We start from the raw sequence: 24514 nt of genomic DNA on the forward strand, positions 1-24514 counted from the left end.
GGTCATGCAGGTTGGGGAGTCAAGTAGGTGGAGAGAGAAGGTCGGGGGCAGAGGACCCCTTCCTGAAACCAGAGCTCACATGGTTACCCCCCACCCCCCCATTTCCAGAAACTATCTCTTCCCCCACACAAGCCCTCATGGCCCAGTCCCGGGAAACCGGGAGCCCAGAGCACTTGTGGCCACAGAGGCACTGGCACGCAGCCCTCAGGGTGGGCGGGGCCGGCTGCAGGCAGATGGGGATGAGGTGTGCTCCCGGGAGGCCTCGGGCTGAAGGTGGCCCTCTGAGAGAAGCACCCCAGCTTGGACAGGAAGGTTACAGGCCGGGGAGAGCAACCTAGGGCGCCCCCTCGGAGCAGTGGGAGTGGGAAGAGGGGCAGGGGTGGAGGGAACCCACGATGGGAGGCGAGTGGGCTCTCCGCAGAGGCCAGCTTAGCCCGCAGGAGCTGCCTGTGAGCAGGGGGCGGGAGGGCACTGCTGCCCTGTGGCTTCTGGGCTTGCCGGATCGCGGCTCTCTGCGAGGGTCCTGAGACTCTGTATCCCCTCCCTCAAACCGCCCCCCTCGCGAGGCCGCGACGCTGGGTGCCCTGTGTCGACAGGCAGAACCCCACTGCCCGCCCCTCTCAGACCCGCCTCTGCCCGCCTCGATGGTCCCCGCGCACTCAGCCAGCGGCCTCTGCTGTGTCTGCTGCTCCTGCTGGGTCTGCTGCTGCGGCCGGTTACCCGTGAAGACCACGCCGGGCACCTCCAGAACCCCAAGTCCGCGGGAGCGCACGCGGGCCCTGATGCGGGACTTCCCGCTTGTGGACGGGTGGCTGCAGTGTGTGCCGGCTGCTGGGGGCCGCTGGGGGCCTAGCCTGGCCCCGGGCAGGGCAGGAGGTCCGGAGCATGCAGAGCTAGTGGGGAGGCTCCCTCCCACCACCCCTGGATGTCCTCTCCATCATCTATGGATGCCCTTCCCCTTCTCTGTCATCCCCTCCCTGGTGGGAACCCCTCAGCCCAGGCCTCAGCTGCTCCTAGTATAGTCTGTGTGACAGTGGGAGGTGGGGGACCCACAGGCTGGCCCAGGCCAGGCAATGTGTCCTGCCTCATCCCAAGACCTAAGGAGCCCACCTATTTGCCTTGACCTCCCTCCAGCCACAACGACATGCCCCTGGTCCTGAGGCAGTTTTACCACCACGGGCTACAGGATGTTAATCTGCGCAATTTCAGCCATGGCCAGACCAGCGTGGACAGGCTGAAAAATGATCTCGTGGGTGCCCAGGGACACACAAGGTGCCACCATGGCTGCTGGGGAATGTGGGGCAGTTTGGGGGCCTCAGAGACCACAGGTTAGTCACATTGGAACTAAGTTACCATAGTGACCTAGAAAGTGCCATGCCATGGATGCTGGGGGAACAGGGGTCACAGTGAGCCAACCTGACGGGCATCCATGTACCACAGGAAAAGCAACGCATTACATGGGACTTCTGGGCACACTGAGTGTTGTGCCAGCTGAGGAGGCTATGAGAAGCCCAAGGAGCTCCAAAGCCCAAACTAAGCCCTTGCCTTCCCTCAGTTCTGGTGAGCCTGCGTCCCATGCCGGACCCACGAACGCGATGCTGTGCGCCTCACCGTGGAGCAAGTTCACCTCATCTGCCCCATGTGTGCCTCCTATTCTGAGCTGGAGCTTGTGACCTCAGTTAAAGGTAGCCGGGGGACTTCCCTGGTAGTCCAGAGGTGAAGACTCCACGCTTCCACTGCAGGGGCCTCGGGTTGGATCCCCGGTGGGGGAACTAAGAGCCCTCATGCTGCGTGGCACGGCCAAAAAAACAAAACAAAATGGTAAAGAGACTGGTCGTGGTAGGTGTTAGGGACTTCAGTTAGCTACCCCTGCCTCTGAAAATGATCATCTGACCTACCTGCCCCCAGCTCTCAACAATACCCGGAAGTTGGCTAGCCTCATTGGTGTGGAGGGCGGCCACTCACTGGACAGGAGCCTCTCCATCTTGCGTACCTTCTATGCGCTGGGTGTGCGCTACGTGACACTCACCCACACCTGCAACACGCCCTGGTGAGCACAGTGCAGATGGTAAGGGCCCAGTGAGGCAGGGATCTGCCCAAGATCACGCTGGGGCCCAAAGCAAGTTTATCCCTGGGATCCAGCCCTGAACCTGGGGTTGGGAGGGGAATGGAGGTTTGCAGAACAAGACTGAATCCCCAGAAGGGCCCTCCTACTGCCAGGCACAGCCCAGTTTGGGTCCCTCCTCTTGCATCAGGGAGTTGCAGGTGTAGACGGTTCGACACAACCTCTTTCTACGCTCTTGTAGCCAAGTCATGGCCACCAGTCAGACTGCCTCCTGGCCATCCTGCAGAGCACAGAGCTCAGCAAAGGGTATCCACCCCTTCTACAGCAATGTCAGTCGGCTCACCAGCTTTGGCGAGGTAAGGACCCGGCTTCCATACCCTGCCCCACATGAATGTACAGCCCTGCCTGTTCCCTACAGATAAATACACACAAGATAAATGCAGCCCTCATGCCCTCTCCCCATCCTGTCCCTGCAGAAGGTGGTGGCAGAAATGAACCGCCTGGGCATGATGGTGGACTTGGCCCATGTCTCGGATGCTGCGGCACGGCGAGCCCTACAAGTGTCACAGGCACCTGTCATCTTCTCCCACTCAGCTGCCCGGGGTATGTGCAAGAACACTCGCAATGTTCCTGATGATATCCTGCAGCTTCTGGTGAGAGACTGCCCTGGCCCTCAAACCTAAAGCAAGAGATTCAAACCAGGAGCCCTTGAACCTGAGCCTCTTCTCCCTCCATTTCCTCAAACGCCAGGTTAAATATCTTCTGCCCCCAAAACCCACGGTCCACAGCCCCTGAACTCTTCAGCCCTAGGTGGGGGTCTAGGTGGTAAGATACTCCTCCAAACCCGGAAACCCAGGGCCAACACACCACCCAGACCAGGGCTGCGGCTCCTCCATTCACACAAACCCAGAGAGGAGATGACTCTGACCTCACAGCCAGGGCTGAACACCTTCCTCACAGGGGCCGAGAGAGTGAACAGGCAGCTGGCTGTGCTGGGGGCCAAGCTGACTGGCCACGGGTCCGCCCCTACAGAAGAAGAACGGTGGCATCGTGATGGTGCCCTTGTCCGAGTGGGTGCTGCAGTGCAACCCGTTAGCCAACGTGTCTACTGTGGCAGGCGAGCCTCACCCTGGGCTCTCTGAAAACTCGGATTTGGAGCTGAAGCTGGGTCCAAATTTAGGGAGGACTTCAGAAGAGCCCCAGTGGTTTGACCCACCTATTGGCAATAGGTACAGCACCCAAAAACCCAAGAATGGACAGTACACAGCACCTTGGTGCCATGTGGAACTGGAGCCACAGAATCAAAACTGCGATACGGATGGGTATCAGGGAGGCTGTCAGACACTGCTTTATGTCAAACACATAAAGAAAATATCCACTATCAGAACCGTTGGTTGACTGACTTTTTTTCACATCTTTCTGACAAAATTCGTGAAGTTGTGAGTACCACAAGCGTCATTACACTTCTGTTCAAGATGTAATCTCAGGCTCACAATCACTGTTTAGCTTCTGTATATTGCAGTGTACATAAAGGTCTGTATTAGTCTGGTTGGGCTGTTATAGTGAAATACTATAGACTGAACGACTTCCACAGCAGAAATTTATTTTCTCACAGTTCTGGAGGGTGGAAGTCCAAGATTAAGGTACTGAATACCATAAGAATTGGTTTCTGGTGAGAACAATCTTCCTGGCTTGCTGACGGCTGTCTTCTTGCAGTGTCCTCACACGGCCTTTCCTCTACGAGCAGAGGGAGAGAGATCTCTGGAATCTATTCCCCTTCTTATAAGGACACCATCAGTCCCTGTCAGATTATTACCTCACCCTTATGACTTCAGTTAACTTCAGTTACCTCCCTAAAGGACCTATCTCCTATCTTCTACAGTCAACTTAGGAGGGGCTTCAACATATAATTTTTCGGGGGACACAATTCAGTCCATAACAACAACTTAAGATAGCTTTCTCTGATTTTCAGTCTTTCACTAATACCTCCCTCTTTGTCTACGAGTTATTCAAGTTTCCTTAAATTTTTTTTTTAATTTTCTTACATTATCCCTTCCCTTTAAATGCTGTCTTCACTTCTTAATTGGCATTTCTTGCAAATGAAGGCACCTTTCCTCACAATATATTGATTACTCTCCCCACTGTAACACAGCGTCTTCTCCCATGACTTTCCTGAAGTGGTTCCACTTTTGTTCATAAAAGTTTAGCCATCCAATCAGATGCTTTATTTTCAGTTCCCATAGCATTTTGCCTTTGGGAAACAACTGACTCCATTAGATGGTGCTTCTTTTAAAACTACCTTCCTTTATGTTTTATAGCAATCTTATGATTTCTGTTGGCATACCACCTAGCTTCTTTCTGATCATTCTTTTTATTTTTAGTTTTCAGTTGTTTCTCTCCTCACTCCTTAGCGTCAGATACTACATACAGTTGGCCTTCTTCTCATCTCTTATATACTCTCTCTCTTACTCCAGCAGCTTTGTTTACCATTTAATATATTATCTGCCAGGCGCCTTCCATCTGTTACCAACATCTCTCCCTCTTTGTCATTTCAGCCTTCGCTATGCTCTCTGAGCTCTCACAGGCAGATCTATTGAACACAGGAATCTCAGTGGAAAATACGAGTACGTTATTTCTCTACTGAGTAAAGCCCTTACAGATCACATGGTCCTGATCCATCTTGCAGCCACCTCATCTGGACTATTTGACCTCCCATGTCACAATAGCAGAGGACCAGACAAGAGGGACACTGGCTCCTAATGACCTCAGCTCAGAAGTGATACACTTGATTCTGCTTCTTTGCCACTGGCCACAACGAATCAAAGGAAAACAGTTGAACTACAAAGGAGGATGAAAAATGTAGATAAGCACATAGGATATTTGATGAGTGCTATCTCGAGGTGACATCACCTCCCATCAAACTTTTATTTCACAGAGAAAACACAGACTATAAAGCAAAAACACCCCAAACTACCTTCTTCTCTTTACGTCCAAGAAGAGCTTTTCGACATAGTGTATAAATACCTAGTCTCACTTCCTCAGTATCTTCCATTCATTTTCCCACCTCATTGGTATTGTTAAGGTTTTCCTCTTTAGCGATTGTATTTTGGCCCCCTCCCATTAAAAAGCTGCCTCCCTCCCATTAAAAATTACTCTTGCTTGATGCCAAGTAATTCTCTAGTTACCTTTTCTCTCTTCCTAATTTCACAGTGCAGTTTATCAAAACTTGTATTTATTCTCATTGTCTGTATTTTCTTATCTTTATGTACCTCGTGACTCACACAATTTTGCTCTTTTCTTCTTACTTATCTGCACTGGAATTGCATTCACCAACATTTAGTTTGTGATTAAACTGAGTGAATATTGTTTGGTCATTCTGTCACCTTTCAGCAATAGTTGATTTTGTTGATCAAACTTGGCATCTCAGAAAAATCTTTCACCTTCACAACAGTAGCATCTTAACCTGCTACTTCTTCCTCCTGCCTCTGGACATCCTTATCTCTTTCACTGGGCACTCTCACTCTGCCCTCTGCCAAGAGATGTGTATTTCTCAGAAGCTCTCTTCTGCCCTTGATAGATGGTCTCATCTACTCTTGTGATTCCAGCCACCATATATATCACAGATCTTGACCTAAAACTTACATCTCTCTCTCCTGAGTCTCTTACAAACTTAACTAATTGCCAACTGAACAACTCTGCCCAAGTATAACATGGACACTTAAAATTAATTATGTGATGTTACTGAACGATTAATTTTACCTTCAATACTTAACTTCCACTATTCATCTCTCTACATCATTTAGACCACCACTATTTGTACACTTGTCCAAGTTGGATACTGGGGGAACACTCAAGACTCTGGACTCTGACAACCCTCAGAATGGGAGAAAATAGTTGCAAACGAAGCAACTGACAAGGGATTCATCTCCAAAAAATATAAACATAAATAAATTTGTAAACTATATAAGCAACTCATGCAGATCAATATCAAAAAAAACAACCCAATGAAACAATGGACGGAAGACCTAAACAGACATTTCTCCAAAGATGGCCAACAAACACGTGAAAAGATGCTCAACATCACGAATTATGAGAGAAATGCAAATCAACACTACAAGGAGGTATCACCTCACACCGGTCAGAATGGCCATCATCAAAAAATCTACAAACAATAAATGCTGGAGAGGATGTGGAGAAAACGGAACGCTCCTACACTGTTGGTGGGAGTGGAAATTGGTACAGCCACTAGGGAGAGCAGTATGGAGGTTCCTTAAAAAAACTACAAATAGAACTACCATATGACCCAGCAATCCCACTACTGGGCCTATACCCTGAGAAAACCAGAATTCAAAAGGAGTCATGTACCAAAATGTTCATTGCAGCTCTATTTACAATAGCCAGGAGATGGAAACAACCTCAGTGTCCATCGTCAGATGAATGGATAAAGAAGATGTGACACACATATTCAGTGGAATATTACTCAGCCATAAAAAGAAACGAAATTGAGCTATTTGTAATGAGGCGGATGGACCTAGAGTCTGTCATACAGAGTGAAGGAAGTCAGAAAGACAAAGACAAATACCGTATGCTAACACATATATATATATGGAATTTAAGAAAAAAAATGTCATGAAGAACCTAGGGGTAAGACAGGAATAAAGACACAGACCTACTAGAGAATGGACTTGGGGATATGGGGAGGGCGAAGGGTAAGCCATGACAAAGTGAGAGAGTGGCATGGACATATGTACACTACCAAACGTAAAATGGATAGCTAGTGGGAAGCAGCCGCATAGCACAGAGAGATCAGCTCGGTGCTTTGTGACCACCTAGAGGGGTGGGATAGGGAGGGTGGGAGTGAGGGAGATGCAAGAGGGAAAGATATAGGAACTTATGTATAACTGATTCACTTTGGTATAAAGCAGAAACTAACACACCATTGTAAAGCCATTATACTCCAATAAAGATGTTACAAAAAGAACACTTGTTTTTTCTTTTGTTTTGTTTTTTGTTTTTTTGTTTTTTACCTTTTAGTTTAAATTTTAGTTCCTGCCCCCAAACATCCATTAAGTCCCCAGGAGAAGGAAAAGGGGATGTGACTAGCAATAGAGAGAAACTTCCTTCACAACAATGGCCATGGCAAGCTTAGGCACTTTTGGTGAAATCTCTCTGGGAAGTACTGGCAGAGGAATAAAAGGCAAACTGACACAGAAGTATTGCCTGGTGTGCATTTCCAGGCTCTGCCTTCTTTCTCATGTCTTGGCGGCAGGTGGAGGAAGAGGAGAAAAGGTTAAACTTTTGTATCAACCGGCAGAATAAGCTTATAACATCCTCTCACTACCTCTGCATGGGTTCTAGTCTCTGCAGCACTACATAAGCTTTGCCCAAAGTAATGAACAGTTGAAAGTCCAATGTAATACTTCACCAAACAACTTAAAAATGCTTGCACACTGGAAAGGATTCAGTTGCGGAGAACACAAATGGACCCAGAGCAACTTTTGCCAAAAGAGAATATTGTGCTAAATGTACAGCCATCGCTCTTTTCCATATGAAGAAACAGTCAGAAGGATAAAAGAACTTGGTCAAAAATCACACAAGTAAGTAGGACAGAATCTGGTCTGTCTGTCATAAGGGTTGTGTTCTTTAACCACCAGGCTAGCTTTTCCCAAACCTGATTCATGCACAGAATAACTATACACCTCTGTTTGCCTTGAATATTCCCTGTTTATACGTATGCCTGCTGCAGTTTTTAATATTGCCCACTTTGACTCCCCAAAGCAACCAAGAACTCACAATAATTTGGTCACTCTATCCATGGACCACTGTGGTGGGACTGCCCAGGAAGCTTAAAAGTGCAGCCTCCCGAGCCCTACTCCAGATCTAGATAAGTTTTCTTAGGGTTGGCTCAAGAATCCAGGTACAAGTCTTTCTCGGTGCTTTTGTGAGTCTCTCGCTCTCGTAAGTTAATAAACCGTTTATTCCGCCTTCCCCAGATGCCCAGCCAGGTCCTGTTAAGGTAGGAGTCCCCCCGCCACATCACAGGGATGCTCCCAGTCAAGTAATCTCTGGAGCCGTGGAGAATCTGAATGGTCTCATGCTGGCCCACCTGCCATGACAAACCTCCTCCAGAGCATTCCCTTTCACAGTTTACATTCTACCACTCCCAAAGGCAGTCCGCTCCAATGAGGCCTGACTTCGTCTGTCCTAACGTGTACCCGCTGATTCAAGCAGTTTAGGAAGAGAAGGTGCTGTGCTTCTCAACCACGGTGGCCCAACCTCTAAAATGGTAGTCGAAGCAGTCTCTACCTCCTGGGAACAACGCCTCTGCAACAGCCCCATTAAACGAATGTCCCATCTTTGCTTTTTCAGGGTGGGGGTCGGGCAACAGGGAGTCCCCCTCCTAAAGAAGGTTCTCTCTCATTGCCACACTATCAGAGGCTGCCCCAAATGTGCTTGCTTCCTGTGGGCCTGATCAGGCTAAGGGCAGAGTTGTCTCTTTCCTTCTCTGAGGCGGACCAAATCGTCTGAGTAACACCTCTTCACACTGTTGACCATGTTTCTCACGGGGGCTGCTGCTGAGTCTTTATCTCATCCTTTCATGGTGGAGAGACAGAGGATTCTAATGACTTTTACTTCTAGGGGAGAGGGGCCTGGAGTGATTATGTTGTCATTTTGTATTATGTCCTTTTGTCATGAATTTGTTTTCAATTTCATGTTCAAATGGGCCCACCATTCCCACTTTGTGAGGTCATTCAGCACCCGCATTTTGCACCTTTAACATCTCTCTCAGTATCACTTGGAAATGTTTGAAATGGCAGGAGCTTGTCCTCATATTCCTATCAGCTGTAAACCCGGAGCCCCGACATGAACCTAACCATTGAGCAGAACACCTCTCCACTACCTGTGTACCACTGCGAAGGCCCCTTAACCTCTTGGTTTCTTTAAGTCCTCAGTTGTAAAAATTTCAGGGTGCGATGAATTTATATTGGGGGCAGGACAAGGTCGAGAAGAGTGTGTCTTTGCTTTTATTCTTCCAAACTGGAATGTCTTCCCTCTCTTCCCCATGGGTCCAAATCTCACTTGTCCTTCAGGCCCACTGCAAAGGAGCCTTCCCTGATTCCCCTGTCCACACAAATCTCTGCCTCTTAGGCTAAGTGCCATACAACCTAGCTGTCTCTTACCTTAATCTTGCCTCTCAAGCCAATCACAGAATGTGGGTCTCTCTTGCCCTCCTGTGGCCCCTGGGGCTGTGCCAGACCACCAGCACGCCCCACCTGGGGTGTCTACTAGACTACGGCATTGGTGGGGAGGCCCAGCTGTGAGGGGCCAGGCAGAGTACCTCTGCCTCTACCCTGTTCTCCTCCACAAAACTGCCCCTCCTCCTGAAGCCTGCCCCTCAAGTCACAGGTTCCATATATGACCTCACTGGGTAGTGATGCCCTCACAGGCCTTCTCACAGATTCCACGGTAACAGATTCCATGGTAACTGACAACCAAACAGATTCGTATCTGGTGGAGGACTGGTAGGGAAGTTTCTCTGACTATCAGAGACAATGTCTGACTTCATAGGCTATATATACTCAACCCTGTGCTCTGTTCCCTGGCTGGGCAGTGCAGCAGGTACACCCAGACCGGCCACCTCCACAGGAGGTATGGGATACAATCCACCTCACCTGGCTGGCACATGTTTTTGTGGGGCCTGCCAACTATGTACAACTGAGCACACTCCCACATGTAAGTAATACCAGTGACCTGGGACACCTTCAGGGACCCACAGGGCTCACTGCTGAGGACAAGTGAAAGGTCATCCCTGGACAAGTGTGCAGGACGGTTCTAAGCTTTATAATGTAGCCTTCCCCTTTGGGCTACAGGATGCTTCCATTCAGACCCTTTCCTGAATGGCCTCTTAGCAAAAGACAAGTGCATTTTTGTTGGCAAACGGTAAATGGAGCAGTTTGAGGAACAGGGCCACAATTAGAAGCACACCTTCAAACCCAGGCACCTCTGTGCTGTCATGCAGACATCTCTATCGGTCCTCTCAGACACATCCCATACTGAGTTGCTGAGTACTCGGGGACAGGGTGGTGCCATATTGATGGGAAGACCGGAAGAATGAAGGGGGGGGTGATGAAGTGCTAATGAGACGGGAGGGCTGAGGAGATGGTGTCCCAGGAGGCTGCGTTGATGTGAGCCTAGACTTGGTACCCAGACCCCGGTTCTGAGTCTCCTGATCACTCTGCCTCAGTATTCAGCCTTGTTCTAATCTAGATAAAAGTACCAGAGGGCTAGAGTTCAGTGTGGTTGAAACAGGCGGTATAACTGGGGCCCAAGAGGGGTTGCCAAGGTGAGAGGGGTTCTTAACAAATTTGTATTAGATTATTTCTTTCCAAAACTTGAAAGACATTTCCATTAAAGCCTCAGAAGTGACAGACTGCAAGAAATGTTTTCTCTGTTGTGGAAGGGAGAGATGGAGAGGATCATGAGTGCAATTTCTTTCGGGTTCTACTGTTTTCCCTGGAAACGGTGAAGAGACTTCCTCATCTGCTGCAGCCGTAGGCGCTAGGGATTGCTTTTGCAGCCAGTGTCCCTTCTCTAGGGACTCATAGAGGTGATGGGCCAAGGCTGTGTTTTGGATGTCAAGTAGATTAAAGGTCTTCAGCCAGAAACTGGGAGAGACACGAGAGGGGGAAATTGTGGCAGGAGACTGTGCACAGCACAAGTGACTGATCAGTTCTGCTTTTCTTTGCAGCAGCAGTGGCTCCCATTTGTCCTCCCACACCCGGGCACTACCATGTCCTCTACCGAGGGTGTGGAGAAACGCAGTTGGGCTGGCATGGGGAGACATACTGCCTGGTTGGTGGCTACCGGGCCTACGGGGATGTTCCTTTGGCCCCACCAGCAAAGGTGGAAGCAGTGAAGCCAGTCCCCAGACGTGCGCCCAAACGAAAGCACTCTTCAGAAAGTTCGGACGAAGAGCTGGGCTGCTCCAGACCCAAAAACCGGCGATTGGAGCATGGTGGACCTGCTCCCTGAAGCAAGAACAGGATGGAGAGTCAAGCAGCATGCACCCTGCCCCGAGGTTCACATGCTCCTTTACTGCCAGCCCTTTCTGTCCCCAGTGGGGTCCCTTACTGCTCAATAAAATGTTTGTGTGTAACACATTTCTAGGGTCGCCAGTGCTCAGACTTAGGTCACTACCCCTGTGCTAGGCACTCCTGCCACCTGGGAAAGGTTCCAAAGGTGGAACAGCTCCAGGGGGTGCCAGGGATCACAGCAAAAACTTGAGAGGCTGGGGATGAAGGAGTTTGGGCACAGTCCCTAAAGCATCTCTGTGGTTGAGCTTCTGTGAGAAGGCACATCCCCAGAGAGAGAGAGAGAGAGAGAGAGAGAGAGAGAGAGAGAGAGTGTGTGTGTGTGTGTGTGTGTGTGTGTGTGTGTGTGTGTGTGTGTGTGTGTGTGTGTGTGTGTTGAGGAGAGGGGGTCTCTAGAGGAGGCAGCTAGGGGGAGGGCCTGAGGCTGGCAATGGGGAATGGCGTGCAGCCTCTGAGTAAGCACAGGCACTTAAGCCCTTGAGGTTTCTGGGAAAGCTAGAGCCACAAGGGCCACGAGATAAGGCAAGTGTAGCAGCAGAACCCAGGTGCCAGGTCTTTCCTCAGAACCTATACTTCTCCACGAGGCCGGGCCTTCCACGCTGAGGTAGGAGGGATCCTGGCCAGAAGGTCAGCCAGCAGCTCTGGGAGGAAGATTGCTGCGGTGGGGACTCTGCTGCCATGGAAATCACTTCATTCCCTTCCACTCAAATAGCCTGCTGACTGGCTTCCTGCTCTGTTGAGTAAAAGGGTCGCTGACTCTCCCCAGAAGGTCGTTCAGTTCACATCCCCAAAGTCCCTCTATTCAGGCCCTGGGGAGGTGTAGCGACTCCTGAGGGCGCTCTTTCCTGAGGCTGGCTGACAGAAGTGGGGGAGGTTCCTGATAGTTCCCAGGCGCTAGTTGAAGTCCCCAGAGAATGGTCATGCAGGTTGGGGAGTCAAGTAGGTGGAGAGAGAAGGTCGGGGGCAGAGGACCCCTTCCTGAAACCAGAGCTCACATGGTTACCCCCCACCCCCCCATTTCCAGAAACTATCTCTTCCCCCACACAAGCCCTCATGGCCCAGTCCCGGGAAACCGGGAGCCCAGAGCACTTGTGGCCACAGAGGCACTGGCACGCAGCCCTCAGGGTGGGCGGGGCCGGCTGCAGGCAGATGGGGATGAGGTGTGCTCCCGGGAGGCCTCGGGCTGAAGGTGGCCCTCTGAGAGAAGCACCCCAGCTTGGACAGGAAGGTTACAGGCCGGGGAGAGCAACCTAGGGCGCCCCCTCGGAGCAGTGGGAGTGGGAAGAGGGGCAGGGGTGGAGGGAACCCACGATGGGAGGCGAGTGGGCTCTCCGCAGAGGCCAGCTTAGCCCGCAGGAGCTGCCTGTGAGCAGGGGGCGGGAGGGCACTGCTGCCCTGTGGCTTCTGGGCTTGCCGGATCGCGGCTCTCTGCGAGGGTCCTGAGACTCTGTATCCCCTCCCTCAAACCGCCCCCCTCGCGAGGCCGCGACGCTGGGTGCCCTGTGTCGACAGGCAGAACCCCACTGCCCGCCCCTCGCAGACCCGCCTCTGCCCGCCTCGATGGTCCCCGCGCACTCAGCCAGCGGCCTCTGCTGTGTCTGCTGCTCCTGCTGGGTCTGCTGCTGCGGCCGGTTACCCGTGAAGACCACGCCGGGCACCTCCAGAACCCCAAGTCCGCGGGAGCGCACGCGGGCCCTGATGCGGGACTTCCCGCTTGTGGACGGGTGGCTGCAGTGTGTGCCGGCTGCTGGGGGCCGCTGGGGGCCTAGCCTGGCCCCGGGCAGGGCAGGAGGTCCGGAGCATGCAGAGCTAGTGGGGAGGCTCCCTCCCACCACCCCTGGATGTCCTCTCCATCATCTATGGATGCCCTTCCCCTTCTCTGTCATCCCCTCCCTGGTGGGAACCCCTCAGCCCAGGCCTCAGCTGCTCCTAGTATAGTCTGTGTGACAGTGGGAGGTGGGGGACCCACAGGCTGGCCCAGGCCAGGCAATGTGTCCTGCCTCATCCCAAGACCTAAGGAGCCCACCTATTTGCCTTGACCTCCCTCCAGCCACAACGACATGCCCCTGGTCCTGAGGCAGTTTTACCACCACGGGCTACAGGATGTTAATCTGCGCAATTTCAGCCATGGCCAGACCAGCGTGGACAGGCTGAAAAATGATCTCGTGGGTGCCCAGGGACACACAAGGTGCCACCATGGCTGCTGGGGAATGTGGGGCAGTTTGGGGGCCTCAGAGACCACAGGTTAGTCACATTGGAACTAAGTTACCATAGTGACCTAGAAAGTGCCATGCCATGGATGCTGGGGGAACAGGGGTCACAGTGAGCCAACCTGACGGGCATCCATGTACCACAGGAAAAGCAACGCATTACATGGGACTTCTGGGCACACTGAGTGTTGTGCCAGCTGAGGAGGCTATGAGAAGCCCAAGGAGCTCCAAAGCCCAAACTAAGCCCTTGCCTTCCCTCAGTTCTGGTGAGCCTGCGTCCCATGCCGGACCCACGAACGCGATGCTGTGCGCCTCACCGTGGAGCAAGTTCACCTCATCTGCCCCATGTGTGCCTCCTATTCTGAGCTGGAGCTTGTGACCTCAGTTAAAGGTAGCCGGGGGACTTCCCTGGTAGTCCAGAGGTGAAGACTCCACGCTTCCACTGCAGGGGCCTCGGGTTGGATCCCCGGTGGGGGAACTAAGAGCCCTCATGCTGCGTGGCACGGCCAAAAAAACAAAACAAAATGGTAAAGAGACTGGTCGTGGTAGGTGTTAGGGACTTCAGTTAGCTACCCCTGCCTCTGAAAATGATCATCTGACCTACCTGCCCCCAGCTCTCAACAATACCCGGAAGTTGGCTAGCCTCATTGGTGTGGAGGGCGGCCACTCACTGGACAGGAGCCTCTCCATCTTGCGTACCTTCTATGCGCTGGGTGTGCGCTACGTGACACTCACCCACACCTGCAACACGCCCTGGTGAGCACAGTGCAGATGGTAAGGGCCCAGTGAGGCAGGGATCTGCCCAAGATCACGCTGGGGCCCAAAGCAAGTTTATCCCTGGGATCCAGCCCTGAACCTGGGGTTGGGAGGGGAATGGAGGTTTGCAGAACAAGACTGAATCCCCAGAAGGGCCCTCCTACTGCCAGGCACAGCCCAGTTTGGGTCCCTCCTCTTGCATCAGGGAGTTGCAGGTGTAGACGGTTCGACACAACCTCTTTCTACGCTCTTGTAGCCAAGTCATGGCCACCAGTCAGACTGCCTCCTGGCCATCCTGCAGAGCACAGAGCTCAGCAAAGGGTATCCACCCCTTCTACAGCAATGTCAGTCGGCTCACCAGCTTTGGCGAGGTAAGGACCCGGCTTCCATACCCTGCCCCACATGAATGTACAGCCCTGCCTGTTCCCTACAGATAAATACACACAAGATAAATGCAGCCCTCATGCCCTCTCCCCATCCTGTCCCTGCAGAAGGTGGTGGCAGAAATGAACCGCCTGGGCATGATGGTGGACTTGGCCCATGTCTCGGATGCTGCGGCACGGCGAGCCCTACAAGTGTCACAGGCACCTGTCATCTTCTCCCACTCAGCTGCCCGGGGTATGTGCAAGAACACTCGCAATGTTCCTGATGATATCCTGCAGCTTCTGGTGAGAGACTGCCCTGGCCCTCAAACCTAAAGCAAGAGATTCAAACCAGGAGCCCTTGAACCTGAGCCTCTTCTCCCTCCATTTCCTCAAACGCCAGGTTAAATATCTTCTGCCCCCAAAACCCACGGTCCACAGCCCCTGAACTCTTCAGCCCTAGGTGGGGGTCTAGGTGGTAAGATACTCCTCCAAACCCGGAAACCCAGGGCCAACACACCACCCAGACCAGGGCTGCGGCTCCTCCATTCACACAAACCCAGAGAGGAGATGACTCTGACCTCACAGCCAGGGCTGAACACCTTCCTCACAGGGGCCGAGAGAGTGAACAGGCAGCTGGCTGTGCTGGGGGCCAAGCTGACTGGCCACGGGTCCGCCCCTACAGAAGAAGAACGGTGGCATCGTGATGGTGCCCTTGTCCGAGTGGGTGCTGCAGTGCAACCCGTTAGCCAACGTGTCTACTGTGGCAGGCGAGCCTCACCCTGGGCTCTCTGAAAACTCGGATTTGGAGCTGAAGCTGGGTCCAAATTTAGGGAGGACTTCAGAAGAGCCCCAGTGGTTTGACCCACCTATTGGCAATAGGTACAGCACCCAAAAACCCAAGAATGGACAGTACACAGCACCTTGGTGCCATGTGGAACTGGAGCCACAGAATCAAAACTGCGATACGGATGGGTATCAGGGAGGCTGTCAGACACTGCTTTATGTCAAACACATAAAGAAAATATCCACTATCAGAACCGTTGGTTGACTGACTTTTTTTCACATCTTTCTGACAAAATTCGTGAAGTTGTGAGTACCACAAGCGTCATTACACTTCTGTTCAAGATGTAATCTCAGGCTCACAATCACTGTTTAGCTTCTGTATATTGCAGTGTACATAAAGGTCTGTATTAGTCTGGTTGGGCTGTTATAGTGAAATACTATAGACTGAACGACTTCCACAGCAGAAATTTATTTTCTCACAGTTCTGGAGGGTGGAAGTCCAAGATTAAGGTACTGAATACCATAAGAATTGGTTTCTGGTGAGAACAATCTTCCTGGCTTGCTGACGGCTGTCTTCTTGCAGTGTCCTCACACGGCCTTTCCTCTACGAGCAGAGGGAGAGAGATCTCTGGAATCTATTCCCCTTCTTATAAGGACACCATCAGTCCCTGTCAGATTATTACCTCACCCTTATGACTTCAGTTAACTTCAGTTACCTCCCTAAAGGACCTATCTCCTATCTTCTACAGTCAACTTAGGAGGGGCTTCAACATATAATTTTTCGGGGGACACAATTCAGTCCATAACAACAACTTAAGATAGCTTTCTCTGATTTTCAGTCTTTCACTAATACCTCCCTCTTTGTCTACGAGTTATTCAAGTTTCCTTAAATTTTTTTTTTAATTTTCTTACATTATCCCTTCCCTTTAAATGCTGTCTTCACTTCTTAATTGGCATTTCTTGCAAATGAAGGCACCTTTCCTCACAATATATTGATTACTCTCCCCACTGTAACACAGCGTCTTCTCCCATGACTTTCCTGAAGTGGTTCCACTTTTGTTCATAAAAGTTTAGCCATCCAATCAGATGCTTTATTTTCAGTTCCCATAGCATTTTGCCTTTGGGAAACAACTGACTCCATTAGATGGTGCTTCTTTTAAAACTACCTTCCTTTATGTTTTATAGCAATCTTATGATTTCTGTTGGCATACCACCTAGCTTCTTTCTGATCATTCTTTTTATTTTTAGTTTTCAGTTGTTTCTCTCCTCACTCCTTAGCGTCAGATACTACATACAGTTGGCCTTCTTCTCATCTCTTATATACTCTCTCTCTTACTCCAGCAGCTTTGTTTACCATTTAATATATTATCTGCCAGGCGCCTTCCATCTGTTACCAACATCTCTCCCTCTTTGTCATTTCAGCCTTCGCTATGCTCTCTGAGCTCTCACAGGCAGATCTATTGAACACAGGAATCTCAGTGGAAAATACGAGTACGTTATTTCTCTACTGAGTAAAGCCCTTACAGATCACATGGTCCTGATCCATCTTGCAGCCACCTCATCTGGACTATTTGACCTCCCATGTCACAATAGCAGAGGACCAGACAAGAGGGACACTGGCTCCTAATGACCTCAGCTCAGAAGTGATACACTTGATTCTGCTTCTTTGCCACTGGCCACAACGAATCAAAGGAAAACAGTTGAACTACAAAGGAGGATGAAAAATGTAGATAAGCACATAGGATATTTGATGAGTGCTATCTCGAGGTGACATCACCTCCCATCAAACTTTTATTTCACAGAGAAAACACAGACTATAAAGCAAAAACACCCCAAACTACCTTCTTCTCTTTACGTCCAAGAAGAGCTTTTCGACATAGTGTATAAATACCTAGTCTCACTTCCTCAGTATCTTCCATTCATTTTCCCACCTCATTGGTATTGTTAAGGTTTTCCTCTTTAGCGATTGTATTTTGGCCCCCTCCCATTAAAAAGCTGCCTCCCTCCCATTAAAAATTACTCTTGCTTGATGCCAAGTAATTCTCTAGTTACCTTTTCTCTCTTCCTAATTTCACAGTGCAGTTTATCAAAACTTGTATTTATTCTCATTGTCTGTATTTTCTTATCTTTATGTACCTCGTGACTCACACAATTTTGCTCTTTTCTTCTTACTTATCTGCACTGGAATTGCATTCACCAACATTTAGTTTGTGATTAAACTGAGTGAATATTGTTTGGTCATTCTGTCACCTTTCAGCAATAGTTGATTTTGTTGATCAAACTTGGCATCTCAGAAAAATCTTTCACCTTCACAACAGTAGCATCTTAACCTGCTACTTCTTCCTCCTGCCTCTGGACATCCTTATCTCTTTCACTGGGCACTCTCACTCTGCCCTCTGCCAAGAGATGTGTATTTCTCAGAAGCTCTCTTCTGCCCTTGATAGATGGTCTCATCTACTCTTGTGATTCCAGCCACCATATATATCACAGATCTTGACCTAAAACTTACATCTCTCTCTCCTGAGTCTCTTACAAACTTAACTAATTGCCAACTGAACAACTCTGCCCAAGTATAACATGGACACTTAAAATTAATTATGTGATGTTACTGAACGATTAATTTTACCTTCAATACTTAACTTCCACTATTCATCTCTCTACATCATTTAGACCACCACTATTTGTACACTTGTCCAAGTTGGATACTGGGGGAACACTCAAGACTCTGGACTCTGACAACCCTCAGAATGGGAGAAAATAGTTGCAAACGAAGCAACTGACAAGGGATTCATCTCCAAAAAATATAAACATAAATAAATTTGTAAACTATATAAGCAACTCATGCAGATCAATATCAAAAAAAACAACCCAATGAAACAATGGACGGAAGACCTAAACAGACATTTCTCCAAAGATGGCCAACAAACACGTGAAAAGATGCTCAACATCACGAATTATGAGAGAAATGCAAATCAACACTACAAGGAGGTATCACCTCACACCGGTCAGAATGGCCATCATCAAAAAATCTACAAACAATAAATGCTGGAGAGGATGTGGAGAAAACGGAACGCTCCTACACTGTTGGTGGGAGTGGAAATTGGTACAGCCACTAGGGAGAGCAGTATGGAGGTTCCTTAAAAAAACTACAAATAGAACTACCATATGACCCAGCAATCCCACTACTGGGCCTATACCCTGAGAAAACCAGAATTCAAAAGGAGTCATGTACCAAAATGTTCATTGCAGCTCTATTTACAATAGCCAGGAGATGGAAACAACCTCAGTGTCCATCGTCAGATGAATGGATAAAGAAGATGTGACACACATATTCAGTGGAATATTACTCAGCCATAAAAAGAAACGAAATTGAGCTATTTGTAATGAGGCGGATGGACCTAGAGTCTGTCATACAGAGTGAAGGAAGTCAGAAAGACAAAGACAAATACCGTATGCTAACACATATATATATATGGAATTTAAGAAAAAAAATGTCATGAAGAACCTAGGGGTAAGACAGGAATAAAGACACAGACCTACTAGAGAATGGACTTGGGGATATGGGGAGGGCGAAGGGTAAGCCATGACAAAGTGAGAGAGTGGCATGGACATATGTACACTACCAAACGTAAAATGGATAGCTAGTGGGAAGCAGCCGCATAGCACAGAGAGATCAGCTCGGTGCTTTGTGACCACCTAGAGGGGTGGGATAGGGAGGGTGGGAGTGAGGGAGATGCAAGAGGGAAAGATATAGGAACTTATGTATAACTGATTCACTTTGGTATAAAGCAGAAACTAACACACCATTGTAAAGCCATTATACTCCAATAAAGATGTTACAAAAAGAACACTTGTTTTTTCTTTTGTTTTGTTTTTTGTTTTTTTGTTTTTTACCTTTTAGTTTAAATTTTAGTTCCTGCCCCCAAACATCCATTAAGTCCCCAGGAGAAGGAAAAGGGGATGTGACTAGCAATAGAGAGAAACTTCCTTCACAACAATGGCCATGGCAAGCTTAGGCACTTTTGGTGAAATCTCTCTGGGAAGTACTGGCAGAGGAATAAAAGGCAAACTGACACAGAAGTATTGCCTGGTGTGCATTTCCAGGCTCTGCCTTCTTTCTCATGTCTTGGCGGCAGGTGGAGGAAGAGGAGAAAAGGTTAAACTTTTGTATCAACCGGCAGAATAAGCTTATAACATCCTCTCACTACCTCTGCATGGGTTCTAGTCTCTGCAGCACTACATAAGCTTTGCCCAAAGTAATGAACAGTTGAAAGTCCAATGTAATACTTCACCAAACAACTTAAAAATGCTTGCACACTGGAAAGGATTCAGTTGCGGAGAACACAAATGGACCCAGAGCAACTTTTGCCAAAAGAGAATATTGTGCTAAATGTACAGCCATCGCTCTTTTCCATATGAAGAAACAGTCAGAAGGATAAAAGAACTTGGTCAAAAATCACACAAGTAAGTAGGACAGAATCTGGTCTGTCTGTCATAAGGGTTGTGTTCTTTAACCACCAGGCTAGCTTTTCCCAAACCTGATTCATGCACAGAATAACTATACACCTCTGTTTGCCTTGAATATTCCCTGTTTATACGTATGCCTGCTGCAGTTTTTAATATTGCCCACTTTGACTCCCCAAAGCAACCAAGAACTCACAATAATTTGGTCACTCTATCCATGGACCACTGTGGTGGGACTGCCCAGGAAGCTTAAAAGTGCAGCCTCCCGAGCCCTACTCCAGATCTAGATAAGTTTTCTTAGGGTTGGCTCAAGAATCCAGGTACAAGTCTTTCTCGGTGCTTTTGTGAGTCTCTCGCTCTCGTAAGTTAATAAACCGTTTATTCCGCCTTCCCCAGATGCCCAGCCAGGTCCTGTTAAGGTAGGAGTCCCCCCGCCACATCACAGGGATGCTCCCAGTCAAGTAATCTCTGGAGCCGTGGAGAATCTGAATGGTCTCATGCTGGCCCACCTGCCATGACAAACCTCCTCCAGAGCATTCCCTTTCACAGTTTACGTTCTACCACTCCCAAAGGCAGTCCGCTCCAATGAGGCCTGACTTCGTCTGTCCTAACGTGTACCCGCTGATTCAAGCAGTTTAGGAAGAGAAGGTGCTGTGCTTCTCAACCACGGTGGCCCAACCTCTAAAATGGTAGTCGAAGCAGTCTCTACCTCCTGGGAACAACGCCTCTGCAACAGCCCCATTAAACGAATGTCCCATCTTTGCTTTTTCAGGGTGGGGGTCGGGCAACAGGGAGTCCCCCTCCTAAAGAAGGTTCTCTCTCATTGCCACACTATCAGAGGCTGCCCCAAATGTGCTTGCTTCCTGTGGGCCTGATCAGGCTAAGGGCAGAGTTGTCTCTTTCCTTCTCTGAGGCGGACCAAATCGTCTGAGTAACACCTCTTCACACTGTTGACCATGTTTCTCACGGGGGCTGCTGCTGAGTCTTTATCTCATCCTTTCATGGTGGAGAGACAGAGGATTCTAATGACTTTTACTTCTAGGGGAGAGGGGCCTGGAGTGATTATGTTGTCATTTTGTATTATGTCCTTTTGTCATGAATTTGTTTTCAATTTCATGTTCAAATGGGCCCACCATTCCCACTTTGTGAGGTCATTCAGCACCCGCATTTTGCACCTTTAACATCTCTCTCAGTATCACTTGGAAATGTTTGAAATGGCAGGAGCTTGTCCTCATATTCCTATCAGCTGTAAACCCGGAGCCCCGACATGAACCTAACCATTGAGCAGAACACCTCTCCACTACCTGTGTACCACTGCGAAGGCCCCTTAACCTCTTGGTTTCTTTAAGTCCTCAGTTGTAAAAATTTCAGGGTGCGATGAATTTATATTGGGGGCAGGACAAGGTCGAGAAGAGTGTGTCTTTGCTTTTATTCTTCCAAACTGGAATGTCTTCCCTCTCTTCCCCATGGGTCCAAATCTCACTTGTCCTTCAGGCCCACTGCAAAGGAGCCTTCCCTGATTCCCCTGTCCACACAAATCTCTGCCTCTTAGGCTAAGTGCCATACAACCTAGCTGTCTCTTACCTTAATCTTGCCTCTCAAGCCAATCACAGAATGTGGGTCTCTCTTGCCCTCCTGTGGCCCCTGGGGCTGTGCCAGACCACCAGCACGCCCCACCTGGGGTGTCTACTAGACTACGGCATTGGTGGGGAGGCCCAGCTGTGAGGGGCCAGGCAGAGTACCTCTGCCTCTACCCTGTTCTCCTCCACAAAACTGCCCCTCCTCCTGAAGCCTGCCCCTCAAGTCACAGGTTCCATATATGACCTCACTGGGTAGTGATGCCCTCACAGGCCTTCTCACAGATTCCACGGTAACAGATTCCATGGTAACTGACAACCAAACAGATTCGTATCTGGTGGAGGACTGGTAGGGAAGTTTCTCTGACTATCAGAGACAATGTCTGACTTCATAGGCTATATATACTCAACCCTGTGCTCTGTTCCCTGGCTGGGCAGTGCAGCAGGTACACCCAGACCGGCCACCTCCACAGGAGGTATGGGATACAATCCACCTCACCTGGCTGGCACATGTTTTTGTGGGGCCTGCCAACTATGTACAACTGAGCACACTCCCACATGTAAGTAATACCAGTGACCTGGGACACCTTCAGGGACCCACAGGGCTCACTGCTGAGGACAAGTGAAAGGTCATCCCTGGACAAGTGTGCAGGACGGTTCTAAGCTTTATAATGTAGCCTTCCCCTTTGGGCTACAGGATGCTTCCATTCAGACCCTTTCCTGAATGGCCTCTTAGCAAAAGACAAGTGCATTTTTGTTGGCAAACGGTAAATGGAGCAGTTTGAGGAACAGGGCCACAATTAGAAGCACACCTTCAAACCCAGGCACCTCTGTGCTGTCATGCAGACATCTCTATCGGTCCTCTCAGACACATCCCATACTGAGTTGCTGAGTACTCGGGGACAGGGTGGTGCCATATTGATGGGAAGACCGGAAGAATGAAGGGGGGGGTGATGAAGTGCTAATGAGACGGGAGGGCTGAGGAGATGGTGTCCCAGGAGGCTGCGTTGATGTGAGCCTAGACTTGGTACCCAGACCCCGGTTCTGAGTCTCCTGATCACTCTGCCTCAGTATTCAGCCTTGTTCTAATCTAGATAAAAGTACCAGAGGGCTAGAGTTCAGTGTGGTTGAAACAGGCGGTATAACTGGGGCCCAAGAGGGGTTGCCAAGGTGAGAGGGGTTCTTAACAAATTTGTATTAGATTATTTCTTTCCAAAACTTGAAAGACATTTCCATTAAAGCCTCAGAAGTGACAGACTGCAAGAAATGTTTTCTCTGTTGTGGAAGGGAGAGATGGAGAGGATCATGAGTGCAATTTCTTTCGGGTTCTACTGTTTTCCCTGGAAACGGTGAAGAGACTTCCTCATCTGCTGCAGCCGTAGGCGCTAGGGATTGCTTTTGCAGCCAGTGTCCCTTCTCTAGGGACTCATAGAGGTGATGGGCCAAGGCTGTGTTTTGGATGTCAAGTAGATTAAAGGTCTTCAGCCAGAAACTGGGAGAGACATGAGAGGGGGAAATTGTGGCAGGAGACTGTGCACAGCACAAGTGACTGATCAGTTCTGATTTTCTTTGCAGCAGCAGTGGCTCCCGTTTGTCCTCCCACACCCGGGCACTACCATGTCCTCTACCGAGGGTGTGGAGAAACGCAGTTGGGCTGGCATGGGGAGACATACTGCCTGGTTGGTGGCTACCGGGCCTACGGGGATGTTCCTTTGGCCCCACCAGCAAAGGTGGAAGCAGTGAAGCCAGTCCCCAGACGTGCGCCCAAACGAAAGCACTCTTCAGAAAGTTCGGACGAAGAGCTGGGCTGCTCCAGACCCAAAAACCGGCGATTGGAGCATGGTGGACCTGCTCCCTGAAGCAAGAACAGGATGGAGAGTCAAGCAGCATGCACCCTGCCCCGAGGTTCACATGCTCCTTTACTGCCAGCCCTTTCTGTCCCCCGTGGGGTCCCTTACTGCTCAATAAAATGTTTGTGTGTAACACATTTCTAGGGTCGCCAGTGCTCAGACTTAGGTCACTACCCCTGTGCTAGGCACTCCTGCCACCTGGGAAAGGTTCCAAAGGTGGAACAGCTCCAGGGGGTGCCAGGGATCACAGCAAAAACTTGAGAGGCTGGGGATGAAGGAGTTTGGGCACAGTCCCTAAAGCATCTCTGTGGTTGAGCTTCTGTGAGAAGGCACATCCCCAGAGAGAGAGAGAGAGAGAGAGAGAGAGAGAGAGAGAGAGAGTGTGTGTGTGTGTGTGTGTGTGTGTGTGTGTGTGTGTGTGTGTGTGTTGAGGAGAGGGGGTCTCTAGAGGAGGCAGCTAGGGGGAGGGCCTGAGGCTGGCAATGGGGAATGGCGTGCAGCCTCTGAGTAAGCACAGGCACTTAAGCCCTTGAGGTTTCTGGGAAAGCTAGAGCCACAAGGGCCACGAGATAAGGCAAGTGTAGCAGCAGAACCCAGGTGCCAGGTCTTTCCTCAGAACCTATACTTCTCCACGAGGCCGGGCCTTCCACGCTGAGGTAGGAGGGATCCTGGCCAGAAGGTCAGCCAGCAGCTCTGGGAGGAAGATTGCTGCGGTGGGGACTCTGCTGCCATGGAAATCACTTCATTCCCTTCCACTCAAATAGCCTGCTGACTGGCTTCCTGCTCTGTTGAGTAAAAGGGTCGCTGACTCTCCCCAGAAGGTCGTTCAGTTCACATCCCCAAAGTCCCTCTATTCAGGCCCTGGGGAGGTGTAGCGACTCCTGAGGGCGCTCTTTCCTGAGGCTGGCTGACAGAAGTGGGGGAGGTTCCTGATAGTTCCCAGGCGCTAGTTGAAGTCCCCAGAGAATGGTCATGCAGGTTGGGGAGTCAAGTAGGTGGAGAGAGAAGGTCGGGGGCAGAGGACCCCTTCCTGAAACCAGAGCTCACATGGTTACCCCCCACCCCCCCATTTCCAGAAACTATCTCTTCCCCCACACAAGCCCTCATGGCCCAGTCCCGGGAAACCGGGAGCCCAGAGCACTTGTGGCCACAGAAGCACTGGCACGCAGCCCTCAGGGTGGGCGGGGCCGGCTGCAGGCAGATGGGGATGAGGTGTGCTCCCGGGAGGCCTCGGGCTGAAGGTGGCCCTCTGAGAGAAGCACCCCAGCTTGGACAGGAAGGTTACAGGCCGGGGAGAGCAACCTAGGGCGCCCCCTCGGAGCAGTGGGAGTGGGAAGAGGGGCAGGGGTGGA

The 24514-nt window shown here is 50.1% G+C and overlaps 2 pseudogenes across 2 annotated transcripts; both read left to right on the plus strand.

The window, feature by feature from the left end:
• The first annotated feature begins 1639 nt into the window (after nt 1-1639).
• Nucleotides 1640-12344, plus strand: LOC309797437 (dipeptidase 2-like; annotated as a pseudogene). The gene is made up of 7 exons: nt 1640-1685; nt 1909-2050; nt 2352-2421; nt 2542-2718; nt 3098-3178; nt 8059-8081; nt 12182-12344. The product of its transcript is annotated as a dipeptidase 2-like (transcript).
• Nucleotides 12345-12468: 124 nt separating this feature from the next.
• LOC309797438 (dipeptidase 2-like) lies at nt 12469-24401 on the plus strand (annotated as a pseudogene). The gene is made up of 9 exons: nt 12469-12522; nt 12670-12949; nt 13639-13758; nt 13982-14123; nt 14425-14494; nt 14615-14791; nt 15171-15251; nt 20132-20154; nt 24239-24401. The product of its transcript is annotated as a dipeptidase 2-like (transcript).
• Nucleotides 24402-24514: the final 113 nt, after the last annotated feature.

The sequence above is a fragment of the Mesoplodon mirus genome, assembly GCF_964341445.2.
Source record: "Mesoplodon mirus genome assembly, contig: HAP1_SCAFFOLD_530, whole genome shotgun sequence".
Classification (NCBI taxonomy): domain Eukaryota; kingdom Metazoa; phylum Chordata; class Mammalia; order Artiodactyla; family Ziphiidae; genus Mesoplodon; species Mesoplodon mirus.